This window comes from Rhinolophus sinicus, chromosome 11 (genome assembly GCF_057876585.1).
Source record: "Rhinolophus sinicus isolate RSI-liver-muscle chromosome 11, RSI-T2T, whole genome shotgun sequence".
NCBI classification, from domain to species: domain Eukaryota; kingdom Metazoa; phylum Chordata; class Mammalia; order Chiroptera; family Rhinolophidae; genus Rhinolophus; species Rhinolophus sinicus.
In genome coordinates, this window is record NC_142511.1 from 11,492,167 (window position 1) to 11,510,634 (window position 18,468).

The 18,468-nt window shown below is 40.1% G+C and overlaps 1 long non-coding RNA gene across 1 annotated transcript in view; it reads right to left on the minus strand.

The window, feature by feature from the left end:
- Positions 1–9,882, minus strand: part of LOC141569336 (uncharacterized) — a 105,163-nt gene extending 95,281 nt beyond the window's left edge. The window contains exons 1-3 of the long non-coding RNA XR_012492864.2: positions 9,753–9,882; positions 6,121–6,248; positions 2,231–2,365 (exon numbers count right to left, since the gene is read on the minus strand). This is a non-coding gene — a long non-coding RNA (uncharacterized LOC141569336). The remainder of the gene's footprint in view (positions 1–2,230; positions 2,366–6,120; positions 6,249–9,752) is intronic.
- Positions 9,883–18,468: the final 8,586 nt, after the last annotated feature.

An 18,468-nucleotide genomic window follows, 5' to 3' on the forward strand; every position in this document is an offset into this window, starting at 1 on the left:
ATGTTTCATGTGTCACCAATTCTTATATGTAAACATAGTCTCTATCAAAATTCCAATGGCACTTTTCACAGAAATCGAACAAGCACACCTCAAATTTATATGGAACCACAAAACACCCCAAATAGCAAAGCAATCTTGAGTATGAAAAACAAAGCTGGGGACATCACACTTCATGATTTCAAGCTCTATTAGAATGCTATAGTAATCAAAACAGCATAGTATCAGCATAAAAATAGACACATAGTTCAGTAGAATAGAAAAAAAAGAACAACCCGGAAAGAAACCCACACATACATGGTCAGTTAATTTACAACCACGGAGCTAAAGACATGCAATGGGGCAAGAATGGTCTCTTTAATAAATGGTGTTGGGAAAACCAGACAGCTTCATGCAAAAGAATAAAACTGTACCTATCTTATACCATACACAAACATCAACTCAAAAATGGACTAAAGACTTAAATGTAAGACCTGGAACTATAAAACTCCCAGAAGAAAACGTAAGTGGTAAGCAATTTAACATCAGTCTCCACACTTTTTTTGGATTTGACACCAAAGCAAAGTCAACAAAAGCAAACATAGACAGGTGGGGCTACAAACTAAAAAGCTCCTGCACGGCAAAGGAAACCATCAGGAAAATGAAAAGGCAATCTACTGAATGGGAGAAAATATTTGTACATCATATACCTGATAAGAAGATAATATCCAAAACATAAAGAACTCATACAAGTCAATAGCAACCTCCCCCCGACCCGCAAAAAAAAATCCAATTAAAAATGGGCAGAGGATCTGAATAGATATTTTTCCAAAGAAAAATACCAATGGCTAACAGGTCCATGAAAGGTACTCAACATCGTTAATTACCAGGGAAATGCAAACCAAAAACACTATATCACCTCACACCTGCCCGAGTCAACATGAAGTTAAATCTGAAGTGAATCTCATGTATTCTTGCTGCCCATTATCATAACTGTACCCACCTTGGCTTCCGTCCGTGAATGCCTGCCATGTGGCCTCTGCTTTTCCAGAATCCTAACATCCCATCGCAATGAGGGAGTCCAGCTGTGTAACCATCAGTCCTAACCCACAAAACACAGCTACTCCTGAGATTCTCAGTGATGGTGACGTCCCCCCACCAGTGCCTTCCTTACTGCCTTGCTACATGGAGGGAACAGAGATTACTCCCGAGAATTGGTCAGCAAGTGAGTGTTCTGGCCTTACACAGCAGAGCCAATCCAGCGTACCCACTCCTCGGAGCTGATGCCTTCCTCCACCATTTGCTACAGCAGTTCTTGCATTTTCACTTCACTCTGTGCAGGCCATTGCTTTTTCTAATTTTCTAAGAGCCATCCCAGTCACAATTGAGAGGGCTCTTGTAGGCTTTTGTCAGGTTATTCACTTATGGCAGTGGTGGAATGCTCCCATAGCCACAAACTTTCTCTTAACCAACTTTACAGTCTATTCCCTCTTGGTCAAACACTCTCAGCGTCCTTCCTAGATACACTCTCCCAGCTTCTTCCAATAAATTTTCTCTAAGTCTTGAGGCTCCTTCAACATATAATATCACCTCCCTCTGGGCTGGTCCAGCCCTTTTCTGATTAAGCTGTGGTCAGATTTGATGCTAGTTACGAGTCGGGTGGCCAGGAGGAAAAATGGAAGCATATGCTGAAAAGGACCCTGCACTGTTTTATAAGGTCTTATCTTAAGTCTCTTTATCGTCTTTCAGCAAGGTGGGGTAGGAGGCTCTGTCTTCAATAGTGAGAAATAGGCCACATCCTTACAGAGTTCAGGGGAATGAAAGTTCAAAGTGCAGCTATGCAGAGATATCGCTATCACAGATCTCAGGGTCACATTCTTTTCTCATTAAAGCCCCAACTTTGGCTCAAGAGACTCCCCTCGGCTGAGAACTCAGCCCTCGGCGCTTTCCACGATTGCAATTAAGTCCCGAGCCCGAGCTTCAGCTGTTTCTGCCCCCACCTCATCCTAGCTGCAGGAGTTAAGACCTTCTGACTCCCACACTTTGCTTCACGTTTTTAACCAATAAATCTGAGCCTGTAATTCTCTCTTCAACTACCCATCCAATTCCAGACACCTTATAGTTATCTCCCCCACACACCGTTCAAACGTTGAGACATTGCACCAAATAGCACGTCTTCTTCTACCTGAATCCCCCAGCTCACTGTAGATAGAAATCTTAGCAATCGCATGTGTAGCATTAATTCTCCACCTACCTCCAGGTGTTGGGTTCCCCACTGCCAGCCAGTCAGCAAGCGAGCCAATTCCAGAATTGTGTCTTCAGGGTCAGCTTCCGAAGAAGACCACCTCTGATGCCAGTGGTCTTAAGTTGGATTCCTGAGCAGCTGGGACTGAGGTGAAAACACAGTCTCCTAAGTGATTGAAGATGTACTCCCAGAACAAGAGGAGCGAACGAAGCAGAGCAGGATAGGAGTAGAAAGTTTGAAAAAGTGTGTCGTGCGGGAGACCCTGCTCGCTGCGCCATTTGTCGTGCGGGGTCTCTGCTCCCGCTCCCCACACAAGAACGCAGGATATGGTGAGGCCAAAAAGGAATATCCACGGAGCCATAGGTAGGGGAGTCATACCACTATATTCTCTCTGGCGGCACTATACTCTCACTGGAGGCTGGAGCCACACTGTCCACAAACCGCCATCCGCGCTTGCCAGCCCAGCCGCCATCTTCTTGCTAGCCCCGTTCTTTCTCTTCTCTCTGCTAGCACAGCCACAGCAGTTATATTAGTGGCCAATGGCTCACTGGTTACAGCTGACGGCCAACTAGCCACAGCTGATGGCCATGCAATCACAGTTGATGGCCATTTACTACCTGAGCCAGCACCTGTCTATGTGAGGCTGAGAGCCTGCAAACTACTTTCTGGGGCTCTGCCCCCACAAAGTGGTACCTGGGGAAAACGCATGTCTGTTTGAATCCATGGTGAGGCTGCAGTTACACCACAAAACTAAACCCAACTCGAGCTGGGGGCCAGCCTTTTGTCTCACTAAGTCTGTTCCCATCCATGGAGACGTGCCCTGTGTGGTTGCAGGCGTTGCTCCTTGGGCAAGGAGACTTCTGGTTGACGGAGGGCTCGTTTCAAGTGAAGGGGCAGCTGTGAATTGTTATCGGGCAACAGGAACAGCTGCCACTGTCTGTAAAGAGGAACAGGTGGGGCACTAAGCAGCTCCATTGCACGAACTCTAATGAGTGCACACGAGAGGCTACGTTCTTTCCCACTGACTGTCTCCTGTGAACTTCACAGCAAGTCCAGGATGGAAGTATTGAGTGGCTCCATTTTACAGATAAGGAAAATTAACTTTGAGAGTTTAAATGACTTTCTTGTGGTTACATGATGAGGGTCTGTGTTTTCAGGTGTAATAAACTTGCAGATAAACAGGAATTCCTCAGCTTACTTGTATGTATTTTCAAAATGGGTGCACACAGCACCCATTTATGTCCGTATCTTTGGAAGCTTAAAGGAGGAACTCTGGAGTTAGCCAATTGGATTCAAATCCTGAGTTTTAAGTGCTTTGCAATAAAACGGCCTCTTGAACATAATTGTGAATCTTATTCTCTAAATATTGTTGATCTCATATGTTGATTTTTTTGTGTGTGTATCTCCTCCATTACTCATAATACACAGTTAGTTGAAACATCACATTTCCCAATTCCTCTGAATGACAGCTATTAAAAAATTACTAAGAGAGTCTCCATTAAGTAATGGAAAAGCCAGAAAAACACTCTAGATATGAGATTAATAATAATTTATTTAGCTTCTGGTTGTGTGTTAAGCACTTTATATCCATTTTCTCATTATGAAGCAAGTCCTAGCATCATATCCCATAATATAGATTAAAAAAAAAAAACCTGAGACTGTGAAGTTTATTAACTTGCTCCAAATCACAGAACTAGGAAGGGTTGGGTCTGGGACTTGAACCCAAACCACCACCTGACATCAAAACTACCGTGGACATTAATGGGAAGATGGCACAGTGTAGATGGACAGAGATAGAAACCATCGGAGGTGCAGTTCTTGGTATGGGGACAGGAAATTTTCCACTTTTTCAACTCCTTTTCACATAAGCCAGACCTGAAAGCTGTGAAGGAGATGGAAAATTTCAAAAACCACTCCTTCTCCCAGCATATCACTGAGCAGGAGAACATTCCCGAGACAAGAAAGAATCATGAATAATGCGCTGCTAAAATAAAAAGTGTTTTTCTAGAAGCAGTGCCCTGAGCTGATGCAGGATTGAATGGTTCTGACCCCACAGCTTGAATGAAATCATCACATCAAGTTCTCTGGCCTAGAAGAGGATGAGGTTTCGTGGCAGGGGTGGCTATTTGTTACCATGGAAACCATGCCCGTCACTTGCCCTGGATGGTGGCCTCTGCAGAATGCTACTGAGGTTTCCCTTGCTTCCTCTCCGTCCTCACCACCTCCTACCCGCACTGAATAAATCACTCACTGAGCCCCTCTATGGTCTGTTTCCTGGGGCCATGCTTAGAAAGTATATGTAAGTACATTGAGTGTGTGTGCACACACACATCTAGGACAAAACATTTCTCAATAAATTCAAATACCTCACACCTCACACTATTAAAAGTAGAAAGAACTAGGGGGAGGTAATATTACTTCCCTGTTCAAAACTCTCCTTGGCTCTCTACGGCCTATGAGATTAAGAGCAAAACCTGCCTTAGATGGAAGCGTCCCACAGCATGGCCCCAGGTTCCCTTCTCAGCCACCTTTCCCGTGAAACCCCACCTCTCACTCGTCAGATCTGCATTTGCTCACCTGTGTGTTCCTCTCATGCGCCTCTCTCTACTGGTCTGTCCCTCAGTTTTGCCAAAATTTTATCCCTCACGTGAGTCTCAGAGAGCATGGAAATTCTATGCAAATCAAACTACAGGAAAGTATAGAAATGGTGAGTATTCCATTCTTTCCATGTATCTTATCATTTGTTGTGGATGAAACTCCAATTTAAAAATGTTCCTTAATGTTATCAAACCATCTATTTTAAGTGCACGATTTGATGGCTTTTCTCAAAGTGCACATACCTATGTAACTACCTCCCAGATCAAGCAATATAATATTACAAATTCTCAAGTAGCCTCCTCCATGACCATCCTAAAGGTTATCTGCTTCTCCAAAGGTAGCTACCAGTCTGATAGCTAATAAAATAGATTACTTTTTCATTCTTTAAAACTTTATGTAAGTAGAATCCTACAGTATGTATTCTTTTGTGTATGGCTTCTTTTAATCAATATTATGTTTGTGATATTTATTCATATTTATTACGGCATGTAGCAGTCATTTGTTCTTTGTCCTTTCTTTATAGCATCCAGTCATTAGTATTTCGTGATTTGTTTATCCATTGTACTATATTGATAGGCATTTGAATTGTTGCCAGTGGGCTAATCAGGATCTGTGCTGGGAAGTTCCTCAGCTGAGTCACATGCATTTGGTCAGTCTGTGGCGCAGACAGTGCACATACAGTGTGGCTGCAGAGTTTGGGACAGTGTACCGAGATGTAGACATACACTCATCTTTCTCCTTCAACCACCCCCTCTCTCCAAGGCTATCATGACTTGGTCTGAGAACTTTCTTGAAGGTAGGGCTACAGAATTACAAGAGTTAGTTACCAAAAATGTCTCATGGAAGTTATGTTAATAGGCCCTTAAAAACGGCCATATGGACTACCTGCCGATTTTTTTCCATCCAATTTTAATCAGGTGTTCAGGAATTTGATTCGATTTCACTCTATACTTCTCAATGCACAACTAAATTTGAAGCTTTAAGGAAAAGAAAAATTCATGTAAGACCTAGAAAGTCAAGCATTTATGTTGAAATTGAAACTTTTCATAATACAAATCAATAATCATGATTTTTACAACTTCTCCAATCTGAACCAAAATGGACAAGATTTTAGTCAGTTTGATTATTTAATATTGATTTCAGGCAATTAATTTCATTGACCCTCTTTTGACTATTGATAAAATTCACTATGTATTTATGGAAAATGTCCATTTTATTACCTTAAAATATTTTTACATAACAAATAGTTTTTAAAATTTTTACTCAGCAAATTGCAATTCATTGTGAAAATTGCAGCATACCTTCTTTCAGTCTGTCTCTTTCCCCCACTGTTCAGGTTCTGGTACCAGCTTCTGCATTTCCATTTGTTTCCACATTAGCATTGTGCCTTCATTTTAAATGTAAAAATTTGTCCATACTTCTTTTTAACCTGGAAAAATAATTTAATGCATTATAATAAAAATAATATGTGTTTCAATTTAGTTACCAATTACAATTTATATACCACCATAACCCATGCTGTCTGCATAAAATATTCAAATAAATGCATTAAGTGACATTGGTGCTTAGGAAAAAGTCATTCAAACTGGATCAAAGGTTGGCACCAACCAGATCAGTGATGTGTTCACATGTACTAGAAATGATACGCATGCCTGACACACACACTATACTACAATAATAATATCTGAGACAATATGTTAGTTAGAGTGAAATAGGAGCCTACCAAAACAATAAAGCCATGTTTAATGGGGAAATATTGTACACTGCTGCAGTTTTAAAATTAAAATTAAATAAGTTTAAAAATGTAGTTCCTCAGTTGTACATTTCAAGTGTTTAACGACCGCATGTGGCTAGGAGGAAGGCAATCTCTGCCCGATTCCTACCTTCCTATTCTCTCCTCTATCACATGTTTAGCTTTTCTCCCCTTCCCCACCGAGAAGGAATTGTTAATCCAATTAGGTTCCAAGTCACTGATTGAACCATGTTCCCAACGGTTGTTTCTTCCATTTCTTAGTGTCATGTAGATGAGTGAGTAGATTGAACCAGGGTCTGCCTCCTTGCACCTCTTCTATTTCCTTTTTCTTTATAGCTAAGAGTCTGCCTCCTCACAGCTGGCTGGCCAACTGCCCATCTTGTTATCTCTCTCTCTCTCCTTCTGATCACCTAAGTGAGTTAGTTAAATTAGGGATTCCCTCTTCACAACATGTCCTGCCATCTTGCGCTATCTTCTGTTTTTCTCATTCATGCGCTGGTTTAGACTGAATATTCATGCCATCCCCCCAAAATTCCTATGTTGGAACCTAATCTTGATGGGAAGGTACTTGGAGGTGGGGCCCTTGGAAGGTGATTAGATCCCGAGGGGGGAGGGCTCATGAATGGGATTAGTACCCTTATTAAAGAGACCACGAAGAGCTCCCTGTGAGGACACAGTCAGAGAAGTCTGTCTATGCACAAGGAAGTGGGCCCTCACCAGACATCAAATCTGCTGGCTCCTTGATCTGGGACTTCCCAACCTCCGGAACTGTGAGAAATGAATGTTTGTTGTTCATAAGCCACTCAGTCAATGGTAATCTACTGTAGCAGCCCCAATAGATGAAGACATACACCTCAGTGCAAATCCTTGGCTTGGTCTCCAACAGCACGCCATTGACTAGAAATCAGCAAGATCCCAAGATTTTTATTAGGATTTAGGGAAAGAACAGAGCTGCAGTGGCGGTTAGGATTCGCTGCCTCTCCCTACCTAGGCTTACCAGGGCACTGCGCTACATAATATTTAGTCAGGAAACTCTGATGCAAGTGAAAAAATCCAATGTATAGTATTTGGGGGGGAAAAGCAATTTATTGGCTCATATAGTCAAACTATGGTAAGGGCAGGAAGGTAGCTATTCTACCTTTGGGGAAGGTGAGAACTGAATAAATTTGCCAACTTGACTTTAGAGTTGCTCTATTACTAAATCATTCTCTCCAGCTTCTACTTATCTCCAACCCCATCATTGAAAATTAACACTCTCCCTGGCGTGTCCTGAAATATAGAAATGTGTTTATTTTGTAATTAGAAATAGACTTAATGGGGACATGATTGCTCTCTTTAAATATCGGAAGGGCTGTCATTTCTAAGATGAACTTTTTCCTATATCTCCCTCAGGCAAAAGTAAGACTTATAAGTAGACTTAACTATAGGCCAATTTGGGGTTCACTCTAGGAAAAGCATTTTTAATAACAAGAGCAGTCAGATGGTAGAATGGAATGCCTAATAAATACGTGACATGTCTATTATTCCAATTACCTGAAGTGTCTAGGAAAAGGTCAGGTGACCATCTGTATGAATGTCTTGTACTAAGTTGGTGATTGAAGAAGACAAGCTCCAAGATTCCTGTTTTCTGTTTCTAAGAATCTGTAAACTAAAAGAAAGTCAAGTGGCCCTTTATCAAAATTTTGACCTGGAGATACTTAAACCTAAGTACTTTAAATCAGACTTTCATTGATCGAGCCAATTGTCTACATACGTATTGTATCAGATGGGGTGTCAGAGTCAAAGGTTTGCAACTTACAGGTATCTTTCCTACTATCAATCAGCTTGCTCTGTGTTTATGAGATCCAACAAAGATGGAATCCCACCAAACTGTTTCTGTCATCTTATTCATCAGCTGACCATCTATTAAATGCATGTTCCAGGCATTGGTCTAAACATAGGAGACAAGAGACTCAAAATACTCACAATATCAGGGTACCTTTGGGAATTAGGGAGCTCAGTATACTGCTCACAGGAAAACCTGTGTGCGTGATTGCAGAGTTCTACAGATGGCCTTAAGTTCTTTCTTGGGCCATATTCACTGTCCATGCTTTATTCAGCTTCCTAGTTTCTCTCTAGCAAGGTGCTACAAAGAGTTTGTAGGAAGACATTGTTATCCTTCCTGACAGCGAAGGCTATACATTAGCATACCCCTCTCTTTCCAGTAATAAAGGGCCTCAAAATTGTCATGGCCCAAATTCTAGGTGAAGAAAATTAAGCTTCTTTAAAATTTGGCTTCCAGGAAAGTTTAATTTATCTGCATGATATTTGTAACTCACACTGCTTTGAAGCTGAATTTGAGATTATTCCTCTGAGTCTGTATTACAATAACTCCCCGGTTGTATTTATTATACTCAGGCGATTTGGTGATTTATTATTGAACCTCTTAGAGTTAATTATGTTTATTGCATCAGTCATCTCAGAAGGAAACTTGGGAATTGTCTTTCTTATCCTTAATTAGAAAATCATAAAATGCAATTCTGAGGACATGGGGATTGTTTTCCTTTGCTGAATAAGACTGACCCACCAAGTTTATTAAACAAAACTCTCTCTTGGTACCAGATACAAAATTTTAACTTTGGTGTTGAAACGTAAAAGGATATTCTGTTAAATAGCACCTCAGCTTTACTCCTTATCTTCTGGTTCCTTATTTTATATTTTTAAGGCCAGAAAGGTTTTTTGTTTTTGCCTTTGCTGAAAACAGACTTTTCTTGTTAAATAACAGAATTGCCTTGTAAATGATAAATGTTCTATTAGTTTGCTAGGGCTTCTATAATCAAATACCACGAGCTGGGTGGCTTAAATGACAGAAATTGATAGTCTCACAGTTCTGGAGGCTGGGTGTTGGCAGGGTTGGTCCTTCTGAGGACTGTGAAGTGGAATCTGTTACAGGCCTCCCTCCTTAGCTTGTTGAGGGCTATCTTCTCCCTATACATGTCTGACTCTGTATCCAAATTTCCCCTTTTGAAAAGAACACTAGTCATTTTGGATTAGGACCCACCCTAATGACTTCATTTTAACTTAATTCACATCTTCAAATAAAGGTCCCATTTGGAGGGACTGGGTATTAGGACTTCAATATTATCTGTTTTCGGGGGAACACAATATAACCCATAACAAATGTCAAGAAAAATGTCCTACCATGTGAGTTACTTGTCCAGCAACATTTATGATTTATTTTTTTAAAAGCTGGAGTTCTCTTTGCAATCAATTTTTCTTCTTTATTTTTTCCCCTGCATGTTAAGTGGAGAAGATAACATGGTCTCAAAATATATAATGTAAAACAGGTCAAAACCAGAGAGAAGCAGACAAGCAGATAATCATAGTGGGAGCTTTTTATACCTACCTTTTAAAGTAATTTATAGAAGAATTGGACAAAAACTTAATAAGGATATAATACCAGGTAAGAATAATCAAGACACTTGACCTACTGGATAAATCTAGAACACTCTACCCACGTACTTCAGAAAATGCTTTCTTTTCAAGCATACATGAAACAGCTACAGAAATTGACTATAACCTGGACCACAAAGCAAGTTTCATCAAAGTTCAAATAAATTAAATCATATAGACTAGATGGAATATATTCTTGATCCTGACGCAGTTAAGTGAGTCAATCATAAAAGAAAACCAGGAAATTCTCATATATTTGGAAATTTAGCACATATCCTAATAGCCCATGGTCAAAGAAGAAATCGTAACAGAATTGGAAAATATTTTGAATTGGACAATATGAAAATATTACATATGAAAATTTGTACAATTTAGCTAAAGAAATCCTTAGAAGGACATTTATAACCATAAAGGCATATAGTAGAAAAAAAGACTGAAAACTGATGAGCAAACATTCTATCCATCTAGAGAAGTTAGAAAAGGATTTAAAAATAAGTATAAGTTGAAGAAATGAAAGAGTCAAAATAAGAGTAGAAATTAATGAGATGAAAAACACATATAGAATAGAATCAACAAACCCCCTCCCCCCCAAAAAAAAACAATAATAATAAGGACTAATAAAGCCTCTGGTGAGACTTTCCAAGAAAACAAATATCCATATAAGGAATAAAAAAAGGAGACAATACTACGGTCCTGTACACATTAAAAATATAGGAAGAGGAGAACTTAAGCAACTCGTTCAGACGGAAATTCTTTTTTTTTTTTTTTTTTTTTTAAATTAAATTTATTGGGGTGACAATTGTTAGTAAAATTACATAGATTTCAGGTGTACAATTCTGTATTACATCATCTATAAATCCCATTGAGTGTTCATCACCCAGAGTCAGTTCTCCTTCCATCACCATATATTCGATCCCCCTTACCCTCATCTCCCACCCCCCACCCCCCGCCCCCCTTACCCTCTGGCAACCACTAAACTATTCAGACGGAAATTCTTAATGTCTTACACTCCCCGCTCCCCAGTTTAGAGAAACTGCCAAAATTACTGGCTAAAATGAGTAGCTTATTAGCTAGGCCTTGAAAACCTTTACGCTATAGATTTTTTTGACAGCAATAATATGGGAGCCATCTCCTAATTATTAGTGCAAATGAGGGCCACAGGAAGTTCCTACAATTACATTGTTGGGGTCCTCAAATCTCCTTTAAATTAATAGTGTCAGCTCCTTTTCCCCACTAAATGGTAATGAATTCTCCCAACAAATAGTAAAATAGACCAATTTTAAGCTTTACCATCTTTCTCTCGAGTGGAGGTGGAGTGGGTACAAGGTGCAAACAAACACGCCATTTAAAAAGCCAAATATTAGGGAAATCTAAATTAATTAGTGCTTGGATAATTCAAGTTCTTTTATTATATGGGCACAACTTGAAATATTGAACTAAGGGAGCTTAGTACTATCAAGAGCTTAGTAATTTTATAGAGAAGTTGTAATGAACGTGAACATCTGTAACTCAGAAATACACAGTTTTGTACTGTTAAAATACATTTTAAACTTTGAGAGAATTTCCAGTTTTATCCTTGCATAAATCAGGATAATAACCAATGACTTATCACCGCAGAATATTTGGGCTCAAGAAGGCAGCACTTGTGGATCTGAATGTTCCTTACTAGACTGACGTTTCCATAAAATGAAGAACACATGCTATGACAATAAGAAACATGAGTTTTCTGTTGATAAGTATTTCTGTGGAAAGCTCTGATTTAAGGTTACAGTACTTGGTGTGGCCATCAGCTGAGACATATGGAAAGTTGTAGGCACAGGTGTGACTTGTCTTGTGCTCTATGTATGGGAATTGCAATCCATCAGAGACATAAAAACTTCACATACGTTTTGCTTTTCGCAAAAAGCGAAAGGTACAGACACATTGAAAGAATAATAGAGCAAACACATGTGTCTGCCACACAGAATTAACCAATATTAACAGTTAGTCATATTTTCCTCAGATCTCTTGATCTCTTTTGATGGGACGGGTAAAGTCACAAGACTTGACAAATTAATTTTAAACTCCATATCATCTCTTTTCTGGTGCTCATCTCTCTCTCTCTCCCCAGAGGACAGCACTATTGTGAATTTGTTGTCTGCTCAGTGCTTTTGTTTTTAGGACAGATTGAAATATCCATAAAAAATACGTAGCGTTTAGTAGTGACCTTGTTGTTCTGCAACGCACTTTTTTCACTCAACATTTTCTAAAGCTATCCATGTAGCTACTTATAGCTCTATTTCATTCGTTTTAAATGCTATGTATTATCCCATCCTATGAATAAAACACAGTTTATTTATATTTTCTCTTACCGAGGAGCATTTAGAATGTTTCCAAATTTTTGCTATTACAAATCATGCTGCAGTTAATATTCTTATATATCATATATATACATACATAGCTCTCTCTCTCTCTCTCTGTTTCTCTTTCTCTCTCTGTCTCTCTCTCTCTCTTTCTCTCTCTCTCTCTCTCTCTCTCTCTCTATATATATATATATATATATATACATATATATATATATATATGTATATATATATATATATCTTCTTATGCATATTTATTTATAAATTGTATAAATGTCTTGGCATAGTAATACATACAGTGTTTCCCCAAAAATAAGACCTAACTGGAAAATAAGCCCTAGCATGATTTTTCAGGATGACATCCCCTGAACATAAGCCCTAATGCGTTTTTTTGGAGCAAAACTTAATATAAGACCCGGTCTTATTTTCGGGGAAACACGGTACTATCCAGCATAAAATGTAACATTTTTCTTAAAACATAAAATAAATAAATACAAAGTTCTATTATTTTCTTCCCACATTCCATTTGAATTGCTAGGTTATAGAATATAGACATGGCCATCTTATATTACCATCATATTAATATTATAATTTAAAATTAATATTATCATTTATCAATATAATCTACATTATTATTGTATTACTCTCCAAAGAACTGTACTAATTTGCATTCCTTCTAGCAGATTATGAGTATTTCCATTTGCCTACAACCTTACTAACACTCAATACAAAAAGTGCTTTAGACGTTTTATTTTGAAAACAGTTTCAAACCCGCAGAAAGCGTGCCAGAACAGTATAATATAATGACCTCCTGTGTAAGCATCACCTAGATTTGCTAATTATTAACAATTTGCTACATTTGCTTTCTCGCTCTTCTCTCGTCCCTCCCTCTTTCCCTTCATATGTGTTTATATCTTATTTACATAATTTTTTTCCTGAACCATTTGAAAGTAAGTTGCAGTCAGTATTCCCGTATGTAGTTCCCAAGAGCAAAGATCTTCTCCTATGGAACCACGGTACAATTATCAAATTCAGGCACTTAACACTGATAGAGACCATAAAATGTTTTTTGGTCAAAACATTTAAGTCCTACTTTCTTAACAACTGTTAAGCATATAATACAGTATTGTTAACTATAGTCACCATGCTGTACAATTAGATCCCCAGAACTTACTCATTTTACAGCTGGAAGTTTGAACCCTTTCACCAACATCTCCCAAATTCCCCTACCCATCAGCCCCTGGTAACGACAATTCTACTCCCTGTTTCTATTATTTCAACTTTTGTAGATTCCACATATACTTGGCTGTATATATTTTAAACCACCACAATTGTGAAAAATAAAAATTAAGCAACCATTATTTCTAAACCAAAAAGTGGGAGATTTGCTGCACATTCCCCGAGTGGCAGACATGCGCCTATTTCTTAGACGGGCCTCAGAGACACTTGCTTAGCAATAATAGACAATAGCCATGATCTATTCATCTTACCTGTTTTCCTGGAAAGGAAAATTGTCGCAAACCCCATGTGGGAATATTTTTCAAGGGTTTCCCATAACAGATTGTTGTAAGGATTAATCGGGATAATAAAAAGTGCTCATGAAATGGTGACTGTTATATGGTCACCAAGCTTTATTGACTCCACCTTGTAAATCTCAGGCATCTCCTCATGTTATCTGCTATCCCCACTTGTCCTTGACTTTATCGGAGCTACCCCGTAGGAACCCTGCTTCTCTCCTTTCCTCTACATCTTTGCTTTATGGGACAGGTCTGCTTTTCTGTAAATCTCTATTAGAAGCATCATTCATTCACTGAGCCAATCCACTGAGTGACGGATGCTCCTGAGATGGCGAAACTCTGAGCCAATTTGACTGAGGGTGTAGGAGTGGTTAAGGAGAAAACAAGGAAGAGAGAGATATAAAAATATTATCCAGCCATAACGGAATTTTAATTTTTCTGTCATGGTTTTACGCAGAAAGGAGAGGGCAACTGATGTTAAAAATGAGCTTCCCTCTCAATTTTAAAAACATACCCTTTTCTGGTCTGATGAAAGCCTGAGTCATTCCATCTTTGGCAATATTTTCATGGGTCATTGAATTTGTAGTTTATAGTGTAGTTCTGAGTCTAGCAATGACATCTGCTTGAGGATTCTAGCAATTAAACTGATGCTATACACAAAATTTTCTTCCAAGCAAGAAGTTTTAAGGCCTCGTTGGAAGTCCTGGGTGATCTATTGTGTTCAGGTCAAGGGTAATATAGCTATTCAATGTGAATGCATTTTGATCATAAAATTTTGTGTAAATGTGGAGTGCCAAGATTCATTGCCAATATTTTTCTGTGTACAGAATAGTCACAAAGAGCTTCTTCAGTCAGCGAGATAAAACACTCCTGGGCCTTCAAGGAACCATCACTCTTTTAGCTCGAATCCCTTCCTCCTGGCCACCTTATTGACCTTGGTTTTTCTAAGGAGCGATTAGTAGATGCCAACCCAAGCTCTGCCAAACCCATTCTTAGGTAATTCATAGGTCGTCTTCCCTGACTCGTGCCATAATGTCTGCTATGCTGTGTTTCAACCTTTATCTTCTCTTGAATTTATGGTCACTCCCGTTTAAAATACCTGTCACCAAGAATTTCAGAGTCCTCGCCTATGCCAAACAGAGGCAGTTAGTCTCGTGGTTAAGAACAGAGTCTCAGGAGCCACTAAATGGCTAAGTGTCAAATCAATATTATGCTGCTTTCCAGCTATGATATTTGGGGCCATAGAACTTGTTTGTCTCTTGATTTACTCGTCTTAAAAATGGGGATAGTAATCAGCATAGTTTTACTTTAAAATTTAAATAGTTAATATACGTGAAACACTTAACCCAGTTCCTGGCATCCTGAGTACTAGGCACATGTTAGCTATTACCGTTGTTATCTAAAGGATATGGTCACGATGATTGTGGGCTCTGGTCCACATCAGGAAAATGTATAGTAAATGGAAACTTATAAAATGAACATTTAAAAATACGAACATTTTTACTGTGTATCCACAGATTCATTTTGGCAAACCAAACTGTGGAAAGGGCACTAGTCCAGAGAGAAGCTTTAAATTCCAGCAGGAAGAAGGCCCTGCTTTGATTTTTAAGGACACAGGAGGGAAATAAGATTGTCTACTGTGATATGAACTAGGCTTATAGAAAACTAGAAAAGGAGCTCAGCATCATTGGGGCAATGAGCTGAGCCAGAATAGCCTGTATTCTAGCATTGATTCTTCTGCAAACAGAGGATGCAACTGCCTCCACTTTGGACGGACAGACTATTGGGCAGAATTTGTGCTAAGCTGCCTTGGAGCTGGTTGGCTTCTCTTATGTATTGGCTTCTGTACTCCATGCATTGTTACTTTCCAGTTGTGCACCACTGTCTGGTCCCGTGACAAGTAACTACAGTAAAGGGACTGCATTCCCCGGTAATAGTTACTCAGCATGACCCTTACAATGGATGTCAGAAAAGCCTGGTTGGGAGAATTTTCCTTAAGATGTGACTTGATTGTGTGATAGGCAGTAAAGGATTAGTAAACCTCACATCAGCCTATTCAGCATATTACATCACATCCCTTTACATTCCAGAAAGACAGTATGCGCCTCCAAAGATACCTGGCACAAGCTAATCTAGTGTTTCTGCCTATTAGCAAAAAGTATACTCACCCACTCCTCAAAGGTATGCCCACCTGGAAACCATACTAGAAACGACATTTCATCTGCAGAAATCAGATTATGGGACCGCATCAAATCCTGCTCGCTAGTTTGAGTCCACTGTATCCAAGTCAGAAGATATTCCAGTAGTTTAAGCCTATTTTCAGTCTTGTTCTGCTGTGATCTTATCCAGATAGCCTGTTTCTCTTTCTTATATTATCTGTTGACTCAGTGATAAACTTTAATCATCACCAATAGATTAGTTATATAGGTGATCCCAATTTGGCTGTGGATCAGAACACATGGAAAGCTTTAAACATTAGATTCTAAGACGTACTGTATCAATATTCAAGACTAGAATTTAGCAAGTTGGTTAACAAACAGCCCCGGTAATTTTACATGGCCATTTTATGAACTGGATTGGGGAACAACTGCCTTAAAAAATTATGGAGCCAAACTAAAATGTTTAATTAGTAAAATTGTACTAACAACCATCTTTTAAAAAGAGAATACAGGATTTCTGGTCAGGATGGTAGGGTAGGTAAACATCGTGCTCACCTCCTCTCAGGACCACATCGGTTAGAACTAAACCCCAGAACAACCATTATTGAGAATCAGCTGAAGTCTAGCTGGACCAAAGCCCTACAACAACAGGCATACAGAAGAAACCACCTCAAGACTGGTAGGAGGGGCAGAGACATGGAATGGGCTAGTTCCATATCCACATGTGAGCATTAAAAATTGGGAGGGATATCTTGGCTGTGGAGTTACCCCCCTGAGGAGCGAGGGGTCTCAGCCCCTCCCCAGCCCAGGGTTTCAGTGCAGGGGAGAGAAGTCCCCATAATGTCCAGCTGCAAAAACCAGCAGAGATTGTGGCTGAATGAGACAGAGGGTGGCTGCACTCCCAGGAGCTCCTCTTTAAGGGACCATGCATGGACTTACTCACTGATGGACTCACTTCGAGCTCCAGCACTGGGACAGTGGCTTGAAACGTGCCAGGGACATATAGGGAGGAACTGAATTGTCCAGTTTCAGGATAAGGGCTGGAGGGGCAGCTTTCTCCCAGACAGAGGAGCTGGCAGAAGCCATTGTTTCTTTGTTGAGCCCTGCCCCTCGCTGCGTGCAGACACAGGCAGACTCTGAATCTGGGTCTCCATCAAACTGCCTATCACCTTTCATCTGCCCCAACCTACTGATTCCTTGAGACCATGCCCCACCCAACTTTCAGGCACACCCAAGCCATGTCCGGTGGCTTTTCTGTATAAACAGCTTGCCTTGGCTAATGCTACGGACTTGTCTAAAATCTCTCAAAAGTTCACAAAATCCAAAAAAGCTGGATCTGGCTTCAGTGCGTTCTATACTTCTGACTGAGCAGCCCTAAGCCCCACACTAGTGACAGGTGGACTTGGTTCGTGGTTTGGCCTTTCAAGGCACCTCCAAGCCTGGTTGGCGGCCAGCTCTGATTGTTTTGTGGCTCATGCCAGGTAGCCCCAGGCAGGGAACAGACTGCTGCTGACCTTGACCGGCAGCGGGTCCCCTCCCAGGAGGCCCCTGGGCTTGCAGGCCCAGTGGCCAACTTCAGACTAGGCTGTAACATCACCTGGCCACCTTCAAGGATGACACACCCAAAGGGCAAACTGGGGAGACAGCAGAGATATGCTCTGCAGGGTCAGCCCTTGCACCACAGCTCCTCCACTGTAGTTATAGCCAGTCCTCACAACCAATCAGCTTGAGGGTCAATACCTCCCATCGCAAAGAGCAATCAAGTCTCAACTATAGCAGGAGGGCACACACAACCCAAACAAGGGACACACCTCGAGCACCCGGCTCTGGTGACCAGGGAGACTGCACCACTGGGTCCCACAGGACACCTACCACATAAGACCCCTCTACTAAGACTGGGAGGCATAGCAGCCCAACCTAATTCATAGAAACAAACACAGGAAGGCAGCCAAAATGGGGAGACAAAGAAACATGTCCCAAATCAAAGAACAGAACAAAGCTTCAAAGTAAGAACTAAACAAAACAGAGACAAGCACTCTACCAGATGCAGTTCCAAACACTGGTTATTAGGATGCTCAGGGATCTCAGGGAGAACTTCAACAAAGAGACAGAAAACATAAAAATGGACATAGAAAACATAAAAAGAACCAATCAGAAATAAAGACTACAATAACGGAAATGAAGAACACATTAGAGGGAATCAACAGATTAGACGAAGCTGAGGACTGAATCAGTGATTTAGAAGATAAAGTAGCAGAAAACACCCAATCAAGACAGCAAAAAGGAAAAAAAAATCCAAAAAAATTAGAGTTTTTTTGGAGAGTTTAAGGGACCTCTGGGACAACATGAAGCACACCAAAATTCGCATCATAGAGGTACCAGAAGGAGAAGAGAAACAGCAAGGAATTGAAAACCTATTTGAAGAAATAATGACTTAAAACTTCCC